Source organism: Aulonocara sp. 'chitande type north' Nkhata Bay, linkage group LG15, assembly GCF_057382095.1.
Source record: "Aulonocara sp. 'chitande type north' Nkhata Bay isolate Kocher_YH1m ecotype deep benthic linkage group LG15, A_spYH_male_GT1.1, whole genome shotgun sequence".
Lineage (NCBI taxonomy): Eukaryota > Metazoa > Chordata > Actinopteri > Cichliformes > Cichlidae > Aulonocara > Aulonocara sp. 'chitande type north' Nkhata Bay.
Genome location: NC_141358.1, coordinates 42,779,746 through 42,786,383, shown reverse-complemented (window position 1 = coordinate 42,786,383; position 6,638 = coordinate 42,779,746). Strand labels below are relative to the sequence as shown.

General features: G+C 40.3%; 1 long non-coding RNA gene across 2 annotated transcripts in view; it reads right to left on the bottom strand.

The window, feature by feature from the left end:
- The window catches only part of LOC147313758 (uncharacterized), a 61,867-nt gene that overhangs the window by 34,197 nt on the left and 21,032 nt on the right, over nt 1-6,638 (bottom strand). For both annotated transcript variants that reach the window (XR_015124989.1, XR_015124988.1), the window contains exon 2: nt 5,668-5,817. This is a non-coding gene — a long non-coding RNA (uncharacterized LOC147313758). The remainder of the gene's footprint in view (nt 1-5,667; nt 5,818-6,638) is intronic.

Below are 6,638 nucleotides of genomic sequence, written 5' to 3'. Positions count from 1 at the left end.
ATGGTTTGCTGTTATTTTTACTCTGCTGCATCTGTGGTGTAGTAGCTCACCTCATCCCATGCTTTCTACTGTCTCTGTTCACCTGTGAATGCTTTCATTGGTGACACCTGCTGTACATGCTAACAGGTATATTGTCCCATTTGTAGGTGTGATCGAGGCCCCAGGAAGTGTCTTTTTGTCACAGCTTGAATCTGATCTCTGACTGTGATTGGTCGCCATCCTGGGGTGGCACTTTGTTGATGAGGCTCCAAGTAGAAGAAAGCGTCCAGTAGCTGCTGGGCATCCTGTCTGTCCCAAACACAAATCCTCATCACAGCCCAGCAGAACTAACTCGTCTGCTGCCCTCACCGACAGTTACTACACAAACAGTTTGATTATTCAGGTGTCAGTTTATTCTGTTTGTCAAAGCTGATGTGGTGACTGATTCAAGCACAAAGTTTGCTTTAACATGCTATGTTAATTTGGGTCTGTCACTCTCAAGCAGTATTTTGTCAGCATGCAGGGTTAGTGTTTGGCATACAGAGGCATGTTTGACTCCAAACTGAAATATTTTACTAAATCTAACCTTTTCATTTGTAGTGTGTAAATCTGAAAGAGTGATTTTTATTGCCTAAATCTAAAAGATGAGTAAAAACGAAAGAAAAATGAATGAAAATAGAAAAAAAATCCCCAAAGGCAAAAAAAAGACAAAATAAATGCAAATATGAGATCCCAAAAGGATGTGAATTAAATTCTTGACTGACAGAGAAACAATGACATGCAAGTGTATATAAGTGCATATAATGCTAAACATTCATTATATTGTATTGTAATTGTTTCTGTTAGTTGAAAATGTTGCAGGTAGCAGAGAAAATTTCCAGGAACTACAAGAAATTAATGTGGAGCCGGAAATTAGGAAACACTGTCACATGTAACTGCAAATGTTGCAGCACTTGCAAATCAGGATAAGAGACAAGCACTGCTGCTTCAGGGATTATGCATTTTCTAAAACTGTGTTTCAAGATATTTTTTCATGTGTCATTTGGTTGGTTGTTTGTCTGATTTTTGATGTGGAGTTTTTGTTTTACTGGTCAGAGCTACAAGTCACTGACCGCAGTGACAGGCTGGTTAGCTGCACACTTACTGTTGGCTGAAGATGTGAGAGACTTACAGGTTGACTGACTGTGTTAAGCCATTACAGCATGCCTAGCCTGAATACTTTATATAACACACACACACACTTCTCTTCATCTCTTACTTTAGAGTGAGATTGATGTCCAGGTTGTCTTTGTTTGACATCTTGGCTCCAGTCAGACTCTGACTGGCTGCCTTTGGAAATGGTGTGTTTGTCGTTAGATTTATTTATACTAGTGAGGACACTGTCTTGGTAGATGTTACAGTTGTTTGTTCCTCACCCTGAAGACCTTTTAGATTTAGCCATAGAAGGGTTAGTGTGAGGATCAGGTTTAGACTCGGTGCATGATATTAGTTCATTCCTGATGTAGTGACCATCCCCTTTGGAATAAATGTAATTGCATTGCCCTCACAAATACATCAATATATAAGTGGGCAGTATGGCCATTACTCACGGTGCTCATGCCTCGGTGGCTTGTGCTGTGCAAGCAGAGCAGGGGAAGACTGCACTGCTTTCTGCTGCCATTGATTGATGGCTATCTTTCTTTCTTGCTCTGGTTTGTCCTTTTGTCCTTCCTTCCTTGTTTTTTGAAGAGCTGTACTTTTTTTCTTTTTGATTACACCTGAGGACACACTCTGCAGATTGATGGTAAGGACCAACAATAATTGCATGATGTAACTCTCTATGGAGCATTTTTCTGGGGTTGCGTCCTGACCTTAGAGGAGCCTGTAGGTCTTTATAAAAAGGGAAAACACTGTTTTCACTTAAGCTGAAGAATCTAATTCTAATAGCAGTTATAAAGAATGGAGAATTATGTCCTCCATATTTCTAATAAAATAGCATGTATGCAGTTTCTTTCTTGGTCTCACAAAATTTCATCTTCCACACACCCATCACTTCACAAATGACAGATTCGTCATGACCTCAGAGAAGCATCAGAATTGCACTTCTAAAATCTGGCTGTGAGTCATTAGAAGCAAAATGTAAATGTGCAGTTCTGAACACACTAAGCAGCAGGATCTTGGTTACTTCTGGGTTTTAGTGGTCGGCTTCAAGTTCCACAACAGTTTCTTAATATTGGAATCAGGTATTGAAATAACACAGAAAATGGCCACAATAACATTTTTGTCAAGGTAGCAAAAAGGGGCTGGATAGATAAGTCACTGTGATTTATGAGAGCAATTGCAATCATCTTCTACTCATGTAGCGATGCTTGCCGTGTGATAGTCATTTGTTTTCATAGATTTATTAATAAAAACATGCTTCTGTCCCTCTCTACAGGTGCTATCAGGCAGTTTTTGATGATGTGTATCAAGTCAGTAGTGAGGCAGCTGCACAGTATGCACAGCTAGTTTTTATTGCCACTGAACATATGTGAAGATTTGCTGTTTAAACATATGAAGAGTTTTACATGATGCAACTCTTTGATTGGGACGCAAAAGATGTGTTGATACTATAACTTTATCTTTATGCTGCCATAAAGCCATGGATTTTACTGAAGTGCATAAACAATCTCAGCAGTGTCAGCAGAATGCTTAATCAGTCTGACAGCCAGTGGTTACGACTGACAGGCTGCACCTCATATTTCTTCACGTCACAGAAAATGAGTACTGTGAGGTAAACAGCAGGGAGGGGCTCGTATTCCTGCTCGGAGTGCTATAAGGCACAGGCAGTCACTGATTGTGCCACTAAGAAGGAAACCCTGTTGTGATCTGATTCAGGGCTTATGCTGACTACTTTATTGACTCCAGGTTATACACGAAGATTGAAATTTAAGTGCAGCCAAGCTAAAACTCTGAACTGCATCTCTTTTTCATTTTACATGGTCAGTGTTTGGAAACGGTGGCACGCAAGCAACTAAGATGAGCAGCCTTGGAGGAATGTGTGAGGGAGCAACAGGCTGGTAATCGCGCCTTATTGTCTTTTCAGCGTCTCAGCATGCAGGCAGTCCGTGTCTTGACCTTCATTCACATAGCAACTGCTTCCGCTAATGAGACTGCTTTTCAAACCTGTATCTCATAGCACAAAGACATCTTACCCGTGCTGCTGTAACAATCCACCTCTGACAATGTCTGCATTATCATGGATGATGAATAATTTGCCTATCAGTCTTAGTGACTGCTGCTGTATTATGTTTTAGCTGTTCTGCAGAATAAAGTTTAATTGCAGAGATAAGCATTCTGATTGAGCTTCCTTTTTTACTATGTTAATATAGAGTTCATGTCTGCATGTCTTACCTGGATCAGGAAAAATAAATGCTAATGCTGCTGTAAACACACCTAGAATGCTTTGCAATCTGGAATCTGTCAGTGGTCTCAGTCACAGTTTGATTATGGAGAAGGGAAAATTATAGATATGAGACCATAAACATTTAATACTAGGAGGGAAGTACGTTTGTATCTAGTATCATGTTTGACTCATGGAAGTTGCCTCTTTTGCAGTTTTCCTCAGCCAGTATAATGGATTTAAAGTATGCAAAGGAACCAGTGAGTAAATGATAATGATACATATAGATCTTCAGATATTATAAATAATGTTTTTTTTATTTGCCACATTTGTAGCAATTTGCAAATAAAGCTGGTTTGCATGTTTCAATAAATCTCTGCACCTATCTCCCATTTCCTAGAAAAAATGCGCTACTCAAAACACTTTTTTCCCAAAGTGTCGTGTAACAAGCCCCTAGTAGAAAAGCAGCCAACAGATGATATCTGGTCCTGAAAAACAGGTAACTGACGGTAGTGGACGACAGGTAGTGTGTTTTCCTCTCTTGCTTCTGCAATATCTTTATTTATACGCATTCATGTGTTCACAATAGCTTCAAAAACTTCGTAACCTCCTTGTCTCACAAGTCAGAATAAACTTTAAATAATATAAACAAAAATCTAAACAGTCATCTCTGTTGTTTGTTACTCAGAGCTACAAATCGCACTCTTTCATGCCCACACTAATAAAACAAACATCCCAGCACTGTACCATATACTAATGGCATATTTGTGTAGTGGAAATCTCCACATCAACATTGCAGAGCGATCAGAGTTGTTATTACACTAACATAGTCAATTACAGTGACATCAAAGTGTCTCTGCGAACAAACTAACTCAAATATACAGGAGCCGTAGTGTACTGTTGTTACAAGAGCGAGCCTTAAGTTTAGAAAAAGGCAAAGCCGAAGGCTACTCCAGCATGCGGGAAGCTAAGTTAGCTCCTACTCTCTTAACCGTAACACATTTCAACAAGCAAAACAAACCAATACAGATCCCACCAAGACAAACTGCTGGTCGGGTTTTACCCGTTTGGCATGTTAATCATGTGGCCCACATGTGTGGCCTTATTACTTACTATCCTGGGAAAAAAACAGGTAAATGATGAGATGGGCGACAGGTAGTGTCTTTTCCTCTCTTGCTTCTGTCATATCTGAAGGCAAGCGGTAGCATCACACTAAACCATCTCAATAGGGTGCCCCCTTGTGGCGTAACTAGGGCCCACACGACATGATCTCCAACAAAAATCACAAATTAAGGCCCTTCTTCAACAAAACTACACCTGAAACTTATCCAAAAACAAAATTTAAATCATATAATGTGACACACGTTACAGTGTGTCACAGTAGCAAAGTAAGTCAAATTTCTCTTTGTTTTATTTACCCAAACAATAATTATTTGTACTTCAATAATTGTTTTAATAAACAAGGGGAAAAGATTAGGTCTAGTTTTTTATTGTTCTAATTTTAGTCATTTTTGAAGTTCAGACTAGTTCGATGTGATTTAAATGTCTTGCACCATCTTAGAACTCCTTTTCAGTGCGCCTTTTTATGCAGAGCTGAGTACACTGGCAGTCCAATAACATCAGCAGGAGCCCTTGAGCATCTAAAATAGACAAGGTGACTCCAACAAGTGTTCAGCTGGTGTCCAGCTCGCTGTTGCAGGGTGCATAACCATGGTAGCCAAGGATGTGTATCCATGGTAGCCAACGATGCGTAACCATGGTGTCCAAGGAAATGTTGGAGAAGATGGAGGCAGATGGCAAAAGTTTAGTTTTTAAATGCTTTTTTTTCAATCACACAACAATTTCCCTGCTAAATCTAACCCTGTTAGACAGAAAACAACTGGACTGAAAAAAGGACGGGGCTATTACTGCCACAGGGGCCAGTGGGTGAAACCTCTGTTAGACATTACACCACCCCAGTATCAAGTGAGCGATTGAGTTCAGTTGTGAGTGTGCTCCATTAGACTGAGATCTGATGACTCTGTAGGCCAGTGCAGTACAGTGAAGTCACGGTCACGTTCAAACAAACCACCATGAGATGATTTTTGTGACATGGTGTATTATCACACTGCAAGTAGCCAGTAGTACCCACAGAGTATTGTTGACAAGAATATTCTGTGGGTGTGCTGTGGTGTTGAAACAATGCTCAATTACTAAGTGGTCCAAAGTATGCCAAGAAAATATCCCCCAGACAGTTGTTACCATGTGATTGGCTCATTAGATGTTTGTGTTAAGGAGCAGTTGAACAGGTGTATATAAAAAACAAGCTTGTGATTGTGTATACGTACACATGTGCAGTACAGACGTTTTCTGCTTCACTTTCCTTCATGCCTGGCACCGTGACTAAATCAGGCTTCAATGTGAGTTCACAGGTGCAGAGCTGATTTCTGAATGCTGCACTGATACCAACATCATTAATGTAGGTGTAGCTTTTGCACCTGTGAAGACAAAAATACAAAGTGTAAATGAACAGTGAATACCTGACTCCCTGTAGGGCTTTCAGTTTGGATAAAGGCAACCTGGCACAGGAAAACTGTAAAAAGAAAGTAAATAAACTGGACAATTAACAAAAGTGCAGAAGACAGAGTTTTTTATTTTAGCTGTAAAATTCAACAAAATGATGTTTTTACGAGACCTGACAGAAACTTCCATCTCCTTTTAGCCTTTGCTATGGTGCAAACGCTGTTCTGAGATAAGCTGCAACTTGCCTGCACAGCAGACGAGCAGGCAGGAGCAGAAGCTCGAGACAAACAGTAAAAATGGACAAAAACGCTTAAATGTTGTTCTGCTGGCACTCAGTCTCCAACTGTCGGTGTTGAGGGTTTTTTTTATGTGTGACGGGAAGCTTATTAATGTGGTTTTATCTGTAGTGGTCATGGTAGCTTTAACCCTTTAAGACCTACCTTTGTTACATTACTACTTTTAACCTTGTGGACGCTTCATCTCTTTGCTCTTGAATGCTTTGCTTCTTATATTGATTTTTATGCTGATTTTTTCCCTTTTTTCCGTGTGAGCTTACCTGCGATAACTTCTGGACACTTGTAGATCATTAGGACTAGAGTGTTCTTAACAGAAACAGCAACATTTTATGGTTACCTTGTCCTCAGCGCTCCGTGTGTCTGTGGCCTAGACACAGCTGAAGCCTGATTACAGCGTCTGGGCACCGAGCAGCCTCAATAGCCTGGAAAGGTGCTAACCGCTAGGCTAACTAGCAACAAGATGCCTTCCCTCTCCACAGATGACTACCACAGCCTCCTGC